General features: G+C 46.8%; 1 protein-coding gene across 4 annotated transcripts in view; it reads right to left on the bottom strand.

Moving 5' to 3' along the window:
- Positions 1–20,315, bottom strand: part of RERE (arginine-glutamic acid dipeptide repeats) — a 233,381-nt gene that overhangs the window by 163,895 nt on the left and 49,171 nt on the right. Inside the window, exons 1-2 of one of the 4 annotated variants that reach the window (XM_083803238.1) lie at positions 19,794–19,987; positions 19,299–19,435 (exon numbers count right to left, since the gene is read on the bottom strand). The exons of 1 other annotated variant lie outside the window; for it this stretch is intronic. The gene's annotated coding sequence lies outside the window, so the exon portion shown is untranslated. Of the gene's footprint in view, positions 1–19,298; positions 19,436–19,793; positions 19,988–20,315 lie in introns of those variants that run through there. 2 more of the 4 variants (XM_083803239.1, XM_083803240.1) reach the window with 2 other exon arrangements.

Genomic DNA, 20,315 nt, shown 5'->3' on the forward strand with positions numbered 1-20,315 from the left:
GCTATCCTGCTGCCTGATCACCCCTACCCAAACTGTAAATGCTGTGCACGCTTACCTGCTGGCTCAGCATCCTTCAGAAATTACACACGCTGGGGAGGGTTAAGGACTTTTATCCTTCTACGCATAATTATACACGAATGAGATGGGGCCCATAAAACTAACGCCGTTACAAGAAACTAGGAAAATATTTTGAGCCTTGCTTTTTGTTTTCTCAAGTAAACTGGGACAATACATCATGTATACTGCCAAATACAGTAATTACACAGATGTTTAAATCTGGATCAGGCCATTAGAAGGAAATACATTGAGAATCTCAGTGGTTCTTGGCAAGTTCGGTAGCTTGGGTTTTGCAGTAATTTTACTCCTTGGCAGCTCTTCGTTCGCACTGTACCAAACAACCACCAAAGTAGCTGCTGCTGTCATCGTGCTGCAGAAAAAAAAAAAATCAAATTACAGCCCCACAGGTTGAAGATTATTAACTGCCTTTGATACTGGTTTACTGCTTCATCCATAGGGAATTTCTTAGAGATAAATTTTGAAGGAAAGAAATAATTTAGCTTAGAGAAACATTCACTTCTCAGTGGCTGAGACTGGTATACAAAGGAATGGCAGAACAGCCCTGGCCCCTCAGTTAATACAGTAAAACCTCAGGAAATAATGTTAGCCTCACTGCAATCACACTGTACTTTAATATATTTTTTAAATAATCTTGAGATTCATCCATTTATCCAACTTTATTATGTATGCCATGGGATAACCGTCTCCATCTAGTATGCCACCAGTTGTTTCACAGAAGAAAAAGCTCTCCTAATCTGTTCTACATTTACAGAAGATGCCGCATGACAAGCAACAGCATGTAAGCATTTAAGAGCAATGACAAGAGAAATAAGAAGCAAGTCCTGAAGTAGAGGAAACCCTTCCTAACAGCTCGTTTCTCTGATTCCAGTTATTAAATAATGTCCAACTGACAACTCATTCAAGATACCATCAGCTTAGAGAGTGTCATTTCCATAAAATATCTGTGCAAGAACAACCACGATAAGCACTCAAGCACTACTGGAGAATTTTATTTCCTTGTTTCCTTCTGGCAGCAATGCCCCTAAATCCTTACTGCTCTTTGGTTCAGGCACCATAAAGCACACGAGAAACACTTGGAAAATACAACAAAATGCAAGCAGAAGGCACGCATTCAGGCCAATCTAAAAACTAATAAGATGAAGAGGGGGAAATTCTCTGAGAGCTCACAAGTCATTACTGTGCAGCAAGTCTTAAAACTCCTTGTCCTGAAAGAACTCCCTCCACCAGAAAGAGAAGCTGTTTCAACGCGCAGTGCCTTCCTTCCTCCACAAAGTGTCCGGGCTCCATTTAACACAACCCTGACCCAGCCTACACCTGAATTCAAACATTAAAGGTCCTTGTTATCTTCAACTGCTCAGAAGTCAAACACACGCCAGAAGTGTGTTTGCAGAGCCGTTGGCAGCAGACTTCTGCTCTCTGCTCTCCAGCAGCAATGCAGACACCCACAATTTCAGATCACATCCAAGTGCCCTGACTGTTAAAATGTGCAGTCCTCCAGAAACTAACAGAGAAACCAGGGTGCTGGTAGGAGACAGGAGCTTTACGGGCGCCAGACACAATAAGGGAAGGTGGCAGTAAGCACCCCAAGCCCAGAGAAGTCCAAAAGCAGCTGCTTCAGCAAGTCACAGCGCTGCCCCTACGGCATTTTGCTACTTGGTTTGGTATCCCAAACACTTTTTCTATAGAAAAGGTGTTTAACACCACGCTGGTTTTTCAGACCAGTTAAAATTGTTCCAAGTCTCCAGGATGACTCCTCCGCCCGCACGAGTTCAAGAGCAAGACTGCAGTGCAGAGGTGGGGAGAAATGCACCACCGTTGTTGTCACTTGAATGTATTTAAAGGCTGACCTGAATACTCCCAGCATAGGAGGAAGAGCTTGAATTCCTATCTTGAGCATAAACTAACAGATTTGGAACTTGACAAGGGAGGACAGATGTGTCTCGGAAAGTCTCCTTTAGCTCTAGCAGAATCCAGAAGCAAACTGGATGAAAGCGTTTCCTGCTCTGGCCAGCATGCCAAGCTTGTGGCTCTACAGAGCCAAGACACAACATAAATAGTACCAAACTCAGTGGGTGTGCACTCACACTATACAAACACACAAACTGAATGAAAGTTATTGCCAGAGAATCTTACAGGAAGTCAAGCAGGCCCAATTTAGCCTTCATTTAAAGATCTCAAGTGCAGTTGTTCTTAATTTTCATGTGACCACTACCACAAAAGCGCCTGGTCGAGTTTTTCCAGCATTTTAAATCTTTCTAATCCATGCTCCACTATCTGTCAAGACACAAACGCCTCCACGTCCTCCCACCCGAGCCAGGACAGCACTGCCCCCAAGAATTGAATTATCCCAGCCAGATCTGCAGCCACCCACTACAGGCAGCTCTACACACCTGGAGACCACTGCCAGAGCAACGGGCATACATAGCACCTCTTTGCACATTAATACCACTTAAGAGGTTTAAATACTTAAAGAGTCAGGTTTTAAAGATAATGTGAAAGCAAGTCCAACAGAAACACTGTGAGAGTGAAATAAAAAGGCAACAGAGTATGCAGGGGAAGGAAAACCATGGAGGAGAGCTCCTCTTGTTTAAGGCAGCTAGACAGACCAGTCTTTTAACAAGATTTGTTTGGTCATGTGTCGGCAGTCTTAACAAACACAACAGGACCATTCTTCTGGAAGCCTTCAGTCTCGTATTGCAAGATAAAAAGGCACTGTGTTCAGCAAATGCCAGATTAAAGGAACTATGTGCTGCAATCACTGGAACAAGAGTTCCTTCCACGGACTTGTTCGGATTTTCTTCAAGGAAGAGTTTTTCAAGTTTATACACTTTTTTTGGTGCAAAGGACTAAATAAATAAGAATCAGCCCACAAAGACACTCCCGTACATTCAGTAGGTTTGATAGACTGCTTTAAGAAAAATGTTCAGGATCATTTGTGAAAAGGGAGCCTGACGAGGCAGCACTGGGAAAAGGAAATCTCAGCTGCAACAGCCAAGCCAAGCACCCACAGTCGCCTGTATACAGCTCAAACTTCAAGATCCCACCTTTGGTGATAAAGCTAATTAACTGCATGGGCTCAGCCTCCCCGTGGAAGCATGCAAGTTTAACCTTTAAGCTCCAGAAAAGGCCAAGCACATCTGTTATCAACTTTCTCCCGCATTCTTCCCTTATCTTCTATTTGCTGTTGAAAATAGGAGTTGCAGACACTGAGGTGACAAAGTATTTTAAGAGTTCATTCCAGATACCCCTCAGAACAAGCATTCCCCCACCCTCACGATCCTTTGTAAGCTCAAGTTGGAGAGCCAGAGCCAGCAGCCCTGCGACAACACCGCACGGGTTGCAAACTCAAGTCAAACTCAATGAGATGCCAGCATAGGAAGGAGAGAAGGAAAAAAAAAGATGCAGCAAGAGCTCTCTACCATTATAACCACGCAGCATTTCATGGAGGTTTTCCAGAGGAGACGTTTTCCCCAAAGATACATGCCCCAAGTCTTGTAATGCAGATCCCGCTGAGTTCACCTACAGCATTTCCCGTCAGCTGCCACATCCCGAGCCCAAACACAGATGGGCTGCCAAAAAAAATTGGGATTCAAGCAGTCCTTACTACTGCTGCACTAGCTGTTGTGCTGGTGTAATACCGCTGCTCTGTTAACCCTTTACTTTGAGGCTCAACATTTCTTCTGTTCCTGATAATTACTCCTGAAAAATTGAAACATGAAAGCTTGGCAGGGATCGAGTTGAGAAAAGGTTATTTCACTAAAAATTCTTCTGGCATGGTGCACAGTGACTTTTTTTTTAACCAGTAGTTTGAGAAAACAATCTGGAAGCGGTTTCAAAAGATGTTAAGGAAGACCCGGTTATTAAAGTAAACACAGCCGTGTCACTTCGAGTCCTGTTCTAACATCAAATCAAAAAAGAAAAATCCAAGCAACTCAGGCAGCCCTGAACCAGCAGAACTCTTCCTGGCTGATGTTACTGAAAGTAAAACAATGTTTAGATAGCTAACATCTGTCCGGCTACCCCAAGCAGCAGCAGCACCTGCAGCAGACCTACCTTCTGTGGGAGAACGTGCAAGGCAGAGCACTCGTCGTCTATATTTTGTGAACCCAATGAGAAATCTCTTGGGTACACCTACGCAGGCTTCTTCTATGCCTCTGACAACCTCCACATTACCAATTTCTGTAATAATTTCAGCACGGCTACAGACCATACAGAGGAGTCAGCCTGTACCTAGCCCACAGGGAACGTGTTTCTCCACCCCAGCACCCCAAGTGCGACACGTCAGTGGTACAACCTTAGGTCACCCTGCTCTGCCAGAAGGGACACAGAAAAGCACACAACACTGCTAACCACAGGGATGGTCAGGTTTTTGGTACCCCCACCACATACCTTGTCCTCCAAGGCCCTCTCCTCCAAGGGCCCTGCCAACGCCGCTGCCTTACCAGCTTTACAGCGGGGTGGGTGACAAGGGGTTCGCTGCCCGCTCCCGAATGCCCATGGGACCAGCCTGCACCCTCCTGCCTGGAAGCAAGCCTGCTACAGGCCTTTTCAGGAGCTCTTCCGAGTCCTTCTCCAATGAATGATACGCCTCTTATCAGTTGTCTTCCCTATCTCCTTCACTGCGCTTTGAGTTTACAATACAAACACAGCTCTGGAACACTTTGGCCAGGAATGGTCATTATGAGTTACATATTTACAGTTCAGAGCTCTTGTAAGTGCATGCAATTAAAAGCGTGTTTGTTCACTTCGAACTGCTCGCCACTAATCATCCCCAAATGGCCGAGGAAGCCAGCGTGCAGAGAAACAAACAGGCACTGCCTTCAGCAGCAGCTCGTGGCTGAGCAGCAGTCACCACTGGAGGAAGGGCAGAAACCCAAGGTGCTCCTCACCGCAGGCAACGGCCTCATTTCCCCCCTCGCTATTTGCCAGACTTGACCTGCGAAAAAGGAGAACAAAAGCTCTCTGAAGGCATCTCTGAGCTGTGCCTTCCGTTGGCTGTGCTCGCAGCTCTGAGATCAGAGGCTGTGCAGCGCCACGCTGCAGCGCTCCCCCCGCACACCCCACCTCACACCGACACGACCGAGGTTCTGCAGCATCGTCCCGAGATCCAGGGCGAGGGGCTGTGTGGCGGGCGAGTTACAGCTTAGGTAAGAGCCCAGGTCCCTGTCTTCTCAACACGACTGCTGATGCTCCAAAACTTAAAGGAATGGGAGGAAAAAAGAAGGAAGAGTGAAGGAGATTCTTCCCCAAAACAAAGCAAGATTTCATGCGACTAGCACGTTAGTTCTCTATTTAGCAACAGAAAGTGATAGTCTACTCTACATAGCTTCAGACCCGCGCTTGCAGAGGAGGAACATATTTCACTTCATTTAACTCAAGAACATTTCAGGTACCTTAAAACCCCCCTGCAGAAAACGGCCAGCATCCCCTGGCAACTGTGAGGCTTTTTAAAGGCCGGAGCAGTGAAGGTTTAGGAGAGGAAAAGGAAATTTCACTTTGTGATTCTAAATGGCACAGGACAGGCAGAACAGTTATCTACCTGCAAGAGGTCCTGAATTGAGTTAGTAGTAAGAGCAACATTTTTATAAGACAGTCAGCTTTGACCACAGAGGCGGACTGAAGGACCGGGGGAAATATAATGATACCTGGGGGGTAAGTCACTGCTCCTACCTCCCCAGCTGCTGCCCCATATTCGCAACAGCGGACTGAGAAAGGCCTTCTGAAAACATCGACAGTTTTACACACAGGCTTCCATGAAAGTAATGCAATTCCACATAATTCCGGGGAGAAATGCGATTTCTTTAAGAGCTGCAACCTCAAATCGATAGTGTTAGAAAGTTTCTGTACTCCCAGTAACATCTCCCAGGCTCAGATAAATGAGCTCAACTTTCTACCCTCTTTAATTTAGGGCCGTTCAGCTGCCTGCAGACCCCACACTGTGAGGCTGCCACCAGTGAAAAGCTCAGCCCGTGATGTCCAAACCGCTAAAGTGAGCCCCCCAGCATCTACCCCCGGTCACCTCACACCCACAGCAAGCAGCAGCAGAGCTGAGCAGACGGGGAACCCTCGGGTGCCAAAATCCAGGTCCCAGCCCTCTGCTTTGATCCACTCTACCAAGCCGCGATGCTCAGAACTCCTCTGGCAATTCAAAAAGGTGCTGGAATGGCTTCTACAGGTGTAATACACAGGAATAAACAACGATCAACAGACAGTAAATACAAAGCCACGTATTGCTTCCCTTTCTCCAAAGTCATTCAGGATAATGTAAATGATTATTACAATACAGGTCTGAGTAATGCAAAGTAGGAGTCCCATAACATCATTTAAAAAAATAGGACTTCTTGAAGTGTTCCTACAATACAACGTGCTCCCTTACTTTAAAGGGCTGTTCAGGGGAGGAAAGGCCCAGGGGACCCGTAAAGAGCTGCTGCTGTAACAAGAACTATTATCCAGGGAACGCAGTGTCGTCTGGAGCCAAGAAAACATCTGCATTGTAAGGCTGCTTAACAATATTTAAAAAAGAAAAGTTGAAAAGAATTTGCTGGGAAACAGAGCAGATTTGGGGGAACACTCTGGTTTTATCAGCCACAGTTGCTCTACTTGCCTTCCAGCAACCAAGCCAGAAGTGGGTTTGTAGAATAACCAGCCAGCCAGCAAAATATAAACTAAACGAGACAAAAAGTGGGACCAGGGTGGCAAACCTGGACCAGAAGCAGCAGCAGGCACCTGCCATCACGTCACACTAGCCATGGGATTGAGCCATGCACCAAGAAGTACACCACACCTCCTCCTGATAAACCATTGCGTACTGCAGGAAAATTAAATTGATGAGAGGTTTTGGAACAAGACAACAGATTCTCAGAAGGAAAAAGAAGGACAGAACTTGAATGCCATTCATTTGGATTCCTTGTGAGGCAACTCAGGAAAAAAAAGAAATCTCTAGTGTGTTTACTACAATAGGTAAAATACAAGCATTTACAAATGCTGTAAATTCAGAGCAGGGAAGCACCAAGACAGAAATCAAAGCATACAGAGAAATTCCTGGCACACAACAGCACCACTGAAGAACACTTCCATGAAGTGGAATCACACCCCCATTTTACAATAGCTCTAATTTTAAAAGGAACACGTGACTGTCGGAGTTGCCAGTGCATCACACACCTCCGCCTTCCTGCAAAGTCATTTCTTTTAAGAAAAATACGATGGCACGATACTGAAAACGTTTACTGGGGTGTACAGATTTGAGTGAGACCATAACAACAAAGGTAACTGCACGTAGATCTCTACATACCCCAAACTAATTAACTTAAATTTCCATCCTGGTTTTTATTTTGGTACCTTCCTCCCTGACAATTCGGTAGATACTCGTTCCAGTGTTGCCATTCTCACCATACACCGCCCTGCCTCTTCTCCATGGGATCCTTTTCCCCTCTCCAAACCTCTGCCCTTCCCCAAGCCTTTCATCTTCTAAAAAGCCTCCAAAATATCTTCATTTAAACCACTCAAACTAAAACTAGAGCAGGTTATTTTTGGAAAAACCTTTCTTTGAGCGGCGATTAAAGGCAAAAATTGTGGTCTCGGGCCACATTAGCTGTTTCACTGCACTCCACACAACTGCTTAGCTGAATTACTCAAAATGGAAGAGTAACTGCAGGGTGGGCTGACTGACCAGACGTTTCCACTGAATCGCGCCCGTAATTAAAGCGATTTCCATCTAAAGAAAGCAGCACCCTGAGAGCTGCGGAGACCGTCTATAGGACTAAATAAAGCCCCACCAAGTTCCACAACACTGGAATTGCAGGGATATTCTGCTCTTTCCGTCTCAAAACAAGGGGGGAAATTGTACAAAGTTATCACAAAGCGCAATAAGCATTAGCAGGCCACGTGTTTGGCTGCCCACTGTTTTAAAACACTTTTACGTAGGCATCTAGACAAATGAGCTTTCTGTCAAGAGAAACTGTCTTTCATTTCAGACAGTCTCATTTTCGCTGAGCAGCAGCTTATTTTGCTTAATGACAGCACAGACATCTGAATTTTCTTCCCGGCAAAGCCTCTCCTCCCAGCACAGAAGCACTGTTGTAATCAGGAGCTTAAGAGTGCTTATTCGTGTGTGAAATGCAGGCTTGATCTCTGCCTCGTATTAGAGGCTGCCTCCAGCAAACAGTCAGCATATTCCTCATCATTTCGTAATACTTAACAACTGCAATGTATTAAATTACATCTCACTTCCTTTAGTGCATTTACGGAACACGGTAACAAACGCTTAGTATTTAAAGTAGTAAAACCTTCCTAGCGGAAGCGTGACCTTCGATCTCCGCTCGTGGACTCCACCAGCAGGTTCTGCTACGAGGCAGCAGCAACAGCACCGCAAGAGCAAACACAGCGCGGCGTGCAAGAGCGAACAAGTGCAAGCACAGACAGTTGGGAGACAGGTGGGCTGTTTAAATTCAAGCTCACCTGCAGTAAGCCAGTGCAACAGTTCATCACCTTCCCATATCCCACGCTAAAGATCTCAAACCACGTGTTAAAAGCTATTTGCCAAGGGGGTCTGCGTCTCAGTGGTCGTATGGTAAAGTTTTAAGCGATAAAGAACCAAAGCTGGCCATGTTGGCGTCTGACTTCCAGCACAGCTGCACCCCAAAACCTTGTAGACATCCCTAAAGACGGCCAGCTGAGCTTGCCCCAGCTCACACCCGGCCCTGGCAGGTCTGCAGTAGCCTCTGGTGCAGACTATACCCCGGAGACCCAGAAAAACAAAGCATACACCCACCTCCTCCCCTCAACTGCATCTCTACCCTTTAAAACACAAACCCTACACTGCCTGTGCCTACAGGCCTATCACAGCAAACACTGTCAGCATCCCAAGTCCCTGCCTTTATCTTCTTGCCTCTTCAAATAGTAAGAACTCGAATCACCCCTTAATATTAAGGCACGATTCCCTTGTTCAACATGTAATGTACAATTGTAATGATTTCATTTTAGTCAAAGGGCCAGCCTCCTCCCACACCGCCATCAGCCAAGGCTGAACATGTACGATAGTAATGGCAGTGACCAGCTAATTACGAACAGTCCATCGCGAGGCTTTAACGCAAGACAGGAACTGCACAAATCCCACGGATCTTGACTAACCGCAAGGAAAATTAGCAGACGTAGGTTGCCTGAACGCAGGGCCATCAGGTAGAACAGATCAGCAAACAAAGCCCATTGCCTGTAGTCATTTTTGGATGGTAAGTTAGGAAGGAGCAGTGCTTCCTCCAGCACCGGCAGCTCCTGCTTCAACTGCCCTCGCACAGCCGGCAGCTCCAGCCACCAACATGCAAGCACAACAGAGAAGGAGAATCCACTACTGACACCACAATTACACATTATTTTTGTATTCTTCAGACAGACTACAGTAAGATTGTTTTTAGTTATATTCACCGAATACCAGAAATTACACAAGCAGGATATTCGAAAGGTCAGCCAACTTCTGAACCTGCTTTTCCAAAGCGTTTCAAAGCCTTGAAATTAGTTCTCTGAATTCAGCATACTCCAGAGACAGCAGCAGGCAGCAGTACCTTACAGACCTATAACCTGCAGTAAATGAACTGATTATGAGTCAATTATTGAATTTTTTTTAAAACCTTTCAAATTCTCTATTAGGTATTTTCTTCCCAGCAGCAACTTTATTGCTACGGAGCAGCATCCATTCTCATCTGCATTTAGTTTAACAAAGGGGCTGCTAAAACAGCCACCGAGCTCATTTCACCCCCGAAAACCACAGTAAGGGAACAGCAGCAGTCCTGCAGTCGCAGGCTCCTTCTTTCAGTATTTCTCACCAGCATCACCCCACTGCGGTGCAGTCAGTGAAAACGCCGGTGTGCACAGGACCCCACAATGCCCACGCCGTCTCTGGTGAGCTTGGGCAAGGCTGAGCCCGACGTGCAGGTGCAGCAGCAGCTACCACCTGCACCGCCACGCGCTTCTCGGCACGTCCACACAGGCAAACCCAGGCTGCTTGCAGACCGCGTTCGGCAGCCCGGAGAGCTCCGACCTACCGCTGCTCCTGCCGGTTTCGCACTGCACACCACTACCAGGTTTCTATTTACTCAACAGCATCCGATACGACTTCTCACCCTGCAAGCTCGCAGGTGGTTTTTCCCTCAAGTCTTACTCGCATTTCTGGAAGTCGGTGAGCGAGCTTGTCTGCTTCCCCCCCCTTCAAACCTCCTCCTTTATGTATACACAGCATCAAACGCAACAGAAAAATTCACTTTCTCTGTAACCCTGTTCCTGCTCCTGGGCAATTGGATTTCTCCTTAGATCCGAAGCACCACACGTTCAGTGCGATGCATTATGGTTCAAATTAACAGCAGCCTCCCCTTGCTGCACGAAGGATTGCATCAGCAGTCTGCTGGCCACCGCTAATAAATCCACTTGAAAAGCAGTTCATAACTGGCTGCATCTTTCATGAGAAAAGGATGAAAATATTAAGAAACACTCCGAGTGATTAGCCTGCTTCTAATTAAAACAAGAGGAAGTGTTTTAAGGCTGCGTGAAATAACTTCTGACTTTGGTCATGCTTTAGACATTAATTTCTACTTCCAGTGCTCTCAGTGCAGACTCTTAACTATTGTATGACTGAAGTGATGGCATCTAATGTAACAGGATGAGGCAATATAGTTGGATTAATGTATTTAGGTCTGATCTTGTAAGCTGCTGAGCACAGTGATTTGCAAAATTAGACCATAAACCATTAAGTGTAGAATAACTGAAGCAAACCCTTATTAAGCCACACAAGAATTTGTTGGCCTCGTTCACATTACATTACCACCACATCTCATCATTTGCCACCACCAGCAGTCGGGAGACGGCAGATAACACCCTCCCTAAATCTGGAGGTACTCATCCTTCGCGTACTGAACAACAGTCTCACGAAAATAAGAGTCCAGAAACACTGAAAGAGAAGAACGAGGATGTGAAAATTAAAAAAACTCCATAATTATATGCTAACACCCCATGACATGTAAATTAAGACCACACAAGCCATGCATCATACCGAAAACACTTGCAAAATAGAGGTTGTTTTTTTCCCCTCCAAACGAAGAGGTATGAAATTCCCAACTCTATTTTCAGGGTGAAGTTTTAAGGTTAGACGCCATTAACAGCTCCAAAACATCAGGTTACAAACTGTCCATCTGCAGCCTGTGCTGGACAGGACGCTAGGCTGTGCAGAGTGCCCTAAGCTGCTCACAGCAGTGTTTAATCCATCTGTGACCAGGGCATGCTTTTTTAGACCTTCTTTATTCCACAGTAACAAACCAGGAGCACCATATTCTCCTTGTTCTTCCAAACAAAAACTTGGTGATGCTTTGCTGTACCGTCTTTGGTTCCCAAATCACGGTATTTATTACAAACGTTACAAAACCAAGTTTTATTTGTGACCTTGGGGGACTTGCACCTCTGAAGCTTCCATCACTCAGTGCCGTTGAGCAGCCAGCAGCCCGACAAGCAGGAGCTCAGAAACCATCTTCCACATCCCAAAGTGCTCTCCTGCAACACCGACCTAGCCAGGAGCTGGCTTCAGAGCCACACTTACAGAACACTGCAGAAGCAGTCGCACCAAGCGCCAGCAATTGGGACCCAATTAAATCCATCCAGCACCTCGGGGATCAGCCTGTTTTCTCCAGCACTCCTGCAGCCTCTCCCAGGGGATAACAAATACAGCTTAGGTGAGATTTATTACCTGCCAACTAGCTCCCAACACGCACTGAATTATCGTCTGGCCCGTGAATCAGAATGAGTCCTGGTACTAGCAGGCATTTCAAGAGCTCTTCTGCACCTATTCTGAATAAAGAATCCGAAACGAGTTTTTGTGGACAGCATTTTAGCATTGAATGCACTGATAGGCCAAGAAAGAGCAAGAGAAACTCCTACAGAAGGACGTTCATCAAGCCCTCACCCAAGGGGGGAAGTGAAAACCTTTTCAGGATTTTACAGTGGCGCCGTGCATACTTCTCTTTCTTCTTTACTTCCTGGATGGGTATAACTTAATGGTATAACTTAAGGTAACTGTTAAGGTATAACTTAATTCATGCTGTTCAGAGTTTTAAAAGCTCCAGAAAGGACTGGCCTTTTGGGGAAAACAAAAACCATGTACTCTCTCCCAAAACAAAACAAAAAAAAAACAAAGCAAGAACTCAGAGAGGGAAAAACACTATAAATTCCAGACAAAACTGTTTTCCTCGCATATTGAGACCTATGTTCCGATATAAAAATCAACTGAAGAAATCACATGCACAATTTAGGCTGTAAGAGACAGGAGAAGGTTTTAAACAAGATAACCATGGGGAAAGTTCTTCTTACTCATCATCTATCCACACAGGACTCGATCGCTTGTTTATCTACTGAAGAAAAGCAGATAACATACTGCAGAACTTCCACGGAAGGTTCTCAAACCAATCTGGAGCTACTGGCACATTTCAAACACACAGAGTGCATTACAAATTCGGTTTTGAAGCAAATGACACCAGTGGTTATGAAGCATGCCTGGCCTGGTTGGAGGCCCCTCAAACTCAGATATCCGTGACAGCAATGCACAAACCACATCGCAGAATCTCACATTTAATATTTTCAAGGGGTATTTCAGCCGCATCAGCAGTCTTCAGGAACCTTCATAAAGATGTAAGAGCACAGAAAAAGGTAGCCTTGTGTCCGGCGTGCTCTTCAGTTATTCAGCTGCCAGCTGAAGTGTTCTGAAGCAGCCCGGTAAGGACTCCATTTTTCAACTTCAATAAAAGCATGCAACTGAAGCCTAAGATATCAATTTAGCTTAAAGCCATGGCGCTGTGCTATCAGAGAGCCCTTGTGCACCGTTTTGGACACGCTGCAGCACCTGCATGATGCTGAGATCCAGCAGGATGCTCCCGTGACCGCCGCAGTGCCCAGGAACCTGAGGTCAGCACCAAATCGCCCCACAGCGCTGCACAGGTCGCATGGAGAGGAAAACGGCCTCAGGATTTCATTAACCTGACAGACAGCGTTTGTAAGTTGTCCCCAACAACTCCCTCTATTGAAATGAGCAGAGAGATAAGTACCGAGCAAAGGTTCTGCTGTCAGAAGTGTTGTAGTGCTCTTGAAATTCTAATCCGCTGCTGAATTCCCACACGAGCATAAATATAACTATCTTGTTCCTTCACCTCTGGCATCTCAGATACCACAGCATGTCTTCAGAAGGAAACCACTCAGCCCTAAGCATGGATTCCATAAAACATTATGACAAAGTATAACTTTATACAGCAGCATTTGGAAAAAAAGAAGTCAAACTCGGTAAGCTAAACATACATCCCTGCACTGTTCTGATTTACAGCGCTGTCTCCGTGTTTTAAAACCCACCAGGACTGCTTTTACCAACCCCGCAGAGGTCACACATCTTTCTAGGGGAAACTGCACATCCTCCTGGCCCCCAGACACAGGCTCTGGACCAGCAGACAGGGGGACACAGTGCAGCAGATTACCACTAGCACTTGCCCACCCTCGTTACCACCCTCAGGGAAGACAACCCCAAGGGGTGCCAGTACTCAGGGCGTGCTGTTAGATGCCAGGAAATCAGCAGCAGCCCCACCGGCCCCCTGGCAAAGAGGGGACTGGTAAAAGGTGCACAGGCAACACACGCAATCCCATGGTAAGTCATTCCTAGCTGTGCCTTAGAGATCACAGCTCTGCCTATTTCAACATTAACAATATTTTAGTCATAAATTCTATTGCTCAAAGCTGCCAGTTTCATTTGCGCATAAATCACATTAGGCTACGTTTTAAAAAATCTGAAAAATTCAGCTTGATATTGGAGCATTTGATCACGGGCTATCTAAATCAAAAACAGAGCATCACAAAGGCTTCCTTCCAACCCCCACCTCTCCCTAGGTCGGGGCTGCAGGGCAATGCCCCACCACCAGCTGCCGGAGCTCTGCTCGGTCGCACCCACCAGCTCCACGCATGAAAGGCCTCTTTCAATTCCGACCAGGACGCGCTTCGTATTCCCTTAGCAACAGCGGCACGTACTACTGTAAAGAGAACAGACCCAAGGTGAAATATTATCAAGAACTGAGAAACCTCACAGAAACCTACACAAACAGATGGCATAATTTGTTTTTTTAAATGCTATTTAGCATTTACAGCTGGAAGTGACAAATATCTAACGTGCTTTGAATATGTAAATTATAAGAACAACACAAAAGAGGACAATGCAATTCCTTTTAAAGACAGGCAGTCATAATGTTGAAACAGACTGCAACCAATTTTCATACACTATTCATAATTACTTTATTACACTGTGAAAGGGTAATCAGTTTCCAAATGATCTAATAACCTTGGGCTGCTCTTAACTCTTTTATATCAGTCTTAACTACAAACAGGCTGGGTCTCCAGCTTGAAGTCAATTACAATACTCGAATATTAAGCACGCGGGTTCGACGTGTTCCTCCTCACACCCGCTCCGCCAAGCCAGCATACGAGATTACCTGGGAGCATTCCGTTAATAAGCAGCAACTGCTGCAGCAAAAAAATCCATTCCCAGCTCTGATCTCGAAGGAATAGCTTTATTATCAGGAAAGGGAAATCTGATTTTTGGCTCCTTTGTTACATTTCAATAGGAAACTGAGCAAATACACTATGTTTTGAGTGCCTGCGAAAAGCCAATTCTACAGGGGGCTGTTACCACATCCCATAAGGATGGAGGCTTTTTTTTCTTCCAACTGCCCGAGCTGAACCGAGTCGTGCTCTGGCTCAGTCATTTCCATATCATCTTGCAATTGAGCCACCTGCTGAGGCCACTTTTAGTCACCAGCCACTGACTAAACCCCAGAAACTGCACGACACGGAAAGATGCAATGAGCCGAGCTCCCGGCTCCAACCCGTGCTCGGGTTTAAACGCCTCCTCCCCGCCGGGTGCCTTCCCAAGCCACGCACCCCAGGGAGGGAAGCTGGCAGGAGCAAAAGGCTGTGAACCTCCCAAGGTCAGCGGAAGTAACAGATCGGCTCTGCCCGAGGTAAATAGATTAATTTTGCAGACGATAAGATTAGGAGACTGAAACATCCACAGTCAGGAAGGAGAGAACCTAGAGCTACACTGCCAGTGTTACATTTCTGAACATTTTACTGCTTTTTACTACCTAGATGGATGAGGAATGACAGAACTATGGATTAAAACATCCAGTGCAATGGCTACACTCTGCACTTTCGCCAGTTCCCAACAACTATCAAAACACAGAGGCCCTGACCTCCTGAAACAAGATTAGCACATGCACAAAACCTGACATTCCCACCATGAAAGGCTTGAAATTTTAACCGTATACACAGAACAGAAGTTTGTCAGACCCCAGAGGCTGCAGAAACAGTTACTGCCTATTAACAGAATCTCAGCTTTATCTCAAAAGCAGATCATTTTGATCTCTCTAAACAAGCAAGTTCACAAAGAAAACATTGCCAAAACCAAAGCATCTTCGGTTTTGAATGTTCTGAGAAAATTCAAATCAGCACCTAAGAAAAAACGCATTACGTGTACAGAACTGGTACTACAGATGCAACAGTGCAGCTATGCCAAGTTTGGGTGGGTTTAATGAAAGGTTTACCTATCAAACAGCTTTTCAGTGAAGTTATTTTAAAATACGACTAACTAGAAAACCTGCATATATTTAACTAGGAACAAATATTACTGCATTCCAGGTTTGCTATTCCACACTTGCTATTACCCAATCAAGCCAAGTCTCTTTCAAAATTTGCTGTTACTTCCCCAAGAGCAAGCGTACAGCTCCGCTGTCAGCACTGCCTTCACAGCCACCGTTAATTTCATGCTTTTGCTAACATCAGGGAAAGCCAGAACTGCAAACCCACCACCACACAAAAACCACGTGGTTATAAGAAAACTTACACATCGCAATCAAATATTATTTATTCCAGTAGCTGAGTGTTTATCCTATCACTACAGCCTTTTCTTGGCAAAACTTGACCAAAACCGTTTGCTAAAGAAGGCCAGCTTGTTTTAATCATTTACATTTTTCACCGCTATTTGTTCTCACTTTGCATCCAAAGGTCACAACTCAAACCACCACCCCAGGCTAACTTTGGAATAAATATTATTTTTGTCCTTTCTTCTGGAAAGGATTTCACCTTTGTTAGGAAAGTTGAAGTATAAAAAACACATTTCCCTTTGATCCTTTTCAAGATGTTTCACGACACTTTTCATAAACAGAGCTAACTAGCTTATAAGAAGTTTTTCATGGGTCCTACTCCTCTATTACCTAATTCAGTGTATTACACCGATGTGGGCTGTTGCTTTCTTTAGCAGTGGCTGATAAATTACCCTGAGAAGAGGCCTATCCAGCTCAGTTTGGGCATCTTCACTGCACCAAGTGCTGTGTGCAACCCAGTGTGATGTGAAATCAGGGACCCGCACAACTTCTGTTCATGCACCAGAGCCGCTCTCGCTGCCCCCTTGGAGCAAACACTTGCAGAGCCACACGCCGTGCTCTGCAGGCAAAGATGGACAACATGAAGCAGATCCATGCAACTGAACATTAGAGATTCACATCAGATTATCGGGAAGCCTTCTAATTTAGGAACAGTGATTATGATAGCATCTCTTATTTACACTTTAAATGAAAAAAAAGGGCAATTCAATGTTCCTACAGTCATTTACCGATCTGAGCCTTACCCCACCGGTTGTACGCAGTTTCTGCTCCCTAACGCAGAGGCGGCGGTGCCAGTTCTACCTGCTCCTCTGGAGCTCCTCGCTAGGAGCCAAGGAAGCCAAGTCCCTGCAACCCTCACACACCTAAAAGAGAATTGCCTGGTGCACTTGTACCTTCCCTCCTGAGCTGCTTCTGCTTTCTGCAGAGTGTATTCAACTCAACTAGAATTATTACTTAACCAAACCGTGGTGGGTCAAAACCACGTCCCACTTACAAACTAGATAATCCTTCTGGGGGGCTGAGCATAACGATGACCACCAGAGAAAAAAGGCCAACAGCTGGGACTGTAACAACTCCAGCCCTCGTGTTTTAATCCACTCGGCTGTCAGAGGCTGGGCTAATGCTGCAAAGGAATATCCTTAATTTGAAAACCCCTTAGGGGAAAACAGCACTGAATGCATGATGATCATCTCAACACGGTATCTATTTCTGCACCCTCTGTCTTCATTATTGTTTTGGTGTTTTGAAACCAGGGAGTGGATGTCAGGTGTACACTGGCAGTGTGTACCAACAAACGTCAGAACTACTGGTTTTCAGTGTTTTACAGACTGATTTTACTCCTCATTCAGCAAACAGAGCATTAGCACAACTTCTCTGTACCTGCTCAAAGTCCCAGAACCAGGACCGCTCAGCTCACACACTCTGACCTAACATCCAGGGGCAAACCCATAAAGCTCCCTGCTTTTTACTGAGCCAAACATCAGATCTCTGAAAGAGACCTTTCCTAAAAAGCTGCAGCACCCTGTGACCAAGATGAAACAAAGTTACTCGAACAGGGCTTTTTGTACCCATAAACCTCAACCACATCTAACCTAAGCAGCTCATCTAGGCCATCAACACCGGCTGGCTGGACTACAGGCTGTGCGTCAGCCTGGATTTGCAGTCAGAGCCAGGGTAACTCCACAATCTGCAGAGGTCTAAGCTGCAGCAGTAGGAGACTAATCTCAGGTGCCAAAGGGGACTGGCTTTGTTTCTACTGTTTTTTTTTCCAGATGGAGAGCACAGCAACCCTTTAAGTGCTTCACCTCCGTGGAGGTCACTCCCCATGGCAGCAACTCACAGTACAAACCCCAAGAAGCCCGCACTGGCCCTGCGAGATGACGGTCAGCACTGCCCCTGGCCACGCGATGGGCTGAGGAAGGTCACACTACCTAACCACAAGGAGGCTTAGCATCAGTTTAATAATAAATAGCTTGTTTTCCTTTCCTCACATGCAAAATCAAAACAAAAGCCCTCTCACAGATGAGCTATTACCCACTCTCATCAGGAAACAAAAGCCCCATCTCGTCACAGCTACATAAATAAAAGAAAGCCAAAGAGGGGTTGGGAGATGCACCAAGAGACTGCAACCTGTAGTAAAACTGCCGACAGGCACCGCTTTCTGACAGAACAGCTGTGTACAGCATTATGGTAATTAAAATTAAAGGCTCATCCACTTAACATACAAGCAATTCCCTGAACCTCAGTGACAAAGCGAAGGAACCATTTCCTCACGGAGGCACAATCACACACAACTTGAACAAGTTGCCAGCTTCTAGCAAAGGCCACAGCACAAAGGAGATAGAAAGCACTTGAGAAACAGCCGGGGCTATTTTAAGTAAAACAAAGCACTATCAACTATAAAACACACAAAGGAAGCGGTAGGATAGATTACGTCAGTCCTCGCCTCAATTCATAAATCCTGACCGCAAAACAAGGCAAAATCTTAACTGCCTTTCTCTGGAAACCTGCTTCGGGAGAATACACACGGTTTAAGTCCTGAAATACGCTATTGACCACCCCTCGCTGATGCATCACTTTCAAACAGCCACAGGGGGGGAAAAATGGTGTAATCCTAGTCCATTCTATCCTGCAGCCAGATCAAATAGCACTTGGAGAAGTGCCTGCCAAGCACCAGCCTGCCAGAGCACAACAAGCGCTCAAGTGCTCCACACTCAAAACCACCTTTCACTGCTCCCAGAGATCTTTATAAAAATAGCTTAAACACTACTAAATTACCGGGTTGGAAAAACAAATAAAAGCATTTAAACGCTGCTCCCACACAATTCTCAACTTGCTGTTAAGCATCTAAAATGTCTGTCTTGTGATATTTACTAGGCACTATAAGTACTCAAAAATGCAATCGCCTGTAAGAACAAAAACTGACAAAAATGCAGAGTTGGTTGCGCGTCTGGAACTAATTGCCTGCAGATTAATGGCTTTACATTGGAATAGTGTTCCTCTGTCTGTAGGGCTTTAAATCCTGTTTACTTTCAACTTGGAGTTCCCAGAAGAACCATACTGGTGGAGCACGGAACGTTTCAGGCTACACCACGCCGCCTTTCTCTTCTCAACTTTCCTCTTTTTCACGCCGAATGCTGATTTTGAGCTTCTCCTCGCCCGGCGGCACTTCCAGACACGTAAAGGAGGCCGGGAGGAGGCCGATGGGTCTCCAGAGGAGCCCGAACCCAGCCACGCAGAGCGGGACCGGCCGCTGCCACGCAGGGTACCCACCGTGGCCTCGCAGCACCTCAAAGCGCCGGTGGAGAAGTCACAGCCTGCGCTGAAGTCCTCGGTGATGGGCAGGCACTCCGTAGGGTGAGCTGTCTGTCCAGATGAGCCAAATGTGATTCTTTATCTTCTTACCGCGTCTGCTCAAAGTAAAAATTAAGCGCAGTACAGCTGTTTAGCCTGTTTATATTTAGGGCACAGAAGCAAAGCATTTGTTATGGAGAGCTGCCCTGTGTCCGACCGCATCCCCAACTCCTCCGGCCGGCCTCACCTACCGACTTGGCGCAACTTTTTCTGGAGCAGGCAAGAAAACACCCCCAAAACCCAAACCAGTAACAACAAAAGCACCGAAACCCACATGAGAACTACCAAGAGGGAAAGGAGACCAGGAGCAGGGGCCAGCTCTCGCGCCAGGTGCTGGCAGCGAGGACGTGAGCTGGGCGAACCCCCCCCCCCGAGCAGCACTCGGGGCGCAGCCGCCCCCAGCCCCTCACTCACCTCAGCGGCGGGGTCGAGACGAAGAAGAGGAGGAGGAGGAGGAGGCGGCAGCGAGGAGCAGCCGCAGCTGGCGAACAAAAGGAGGCCCCCTCCTCCTCGCCGCCCAGCTGCGGGGCCGGGGCTCGGAGCGAGGAGCGGCGCCCCCCGGGCCCCCCGCCGGGTCCCCCCCTTCCTTCCCTCAGCCGCCCCCTCACGGCGCTGCCGCCGCCGCCGCCGCCACCGGGCCCGGCCCCCGCTCGGCGGCGGCAGCAGGAGGCGGGCACGGCCCCGGCAGGCGGAGCGGGGGAAAACCCGGCGCGGAGCCCGGCCCGAGGCCACCCGGCGGGGCCACGGGGATGGAGGAGGCGGCAGGGAGCCGGAGGAAGCGAGGGGATGGGGGGTAGAGGGGGCTGAGGGGGGTAATGGGGGGCTAGGAGGAGGCCTAAGGGGGGTCTAGGAGGAGCTAGGGGGTGTAGTAGGGGTCTAAGGAGGTGTAAGGGTGTCAGGAGGGAGCCTAAGAGGGTCAGGGGGGAGCCTGAGGTG

This window comes from Anser anser (genome assembly GCF_964211835.1).
Source record: "Anser anser genome assembly, chromosome: 17".
In the NCBI taxonomy this organism is placed as follows: Eukaryota; Metazoa; Chordata; class Aves; order Anseriformes; family Anatidae; genus Anser; species Anser anser.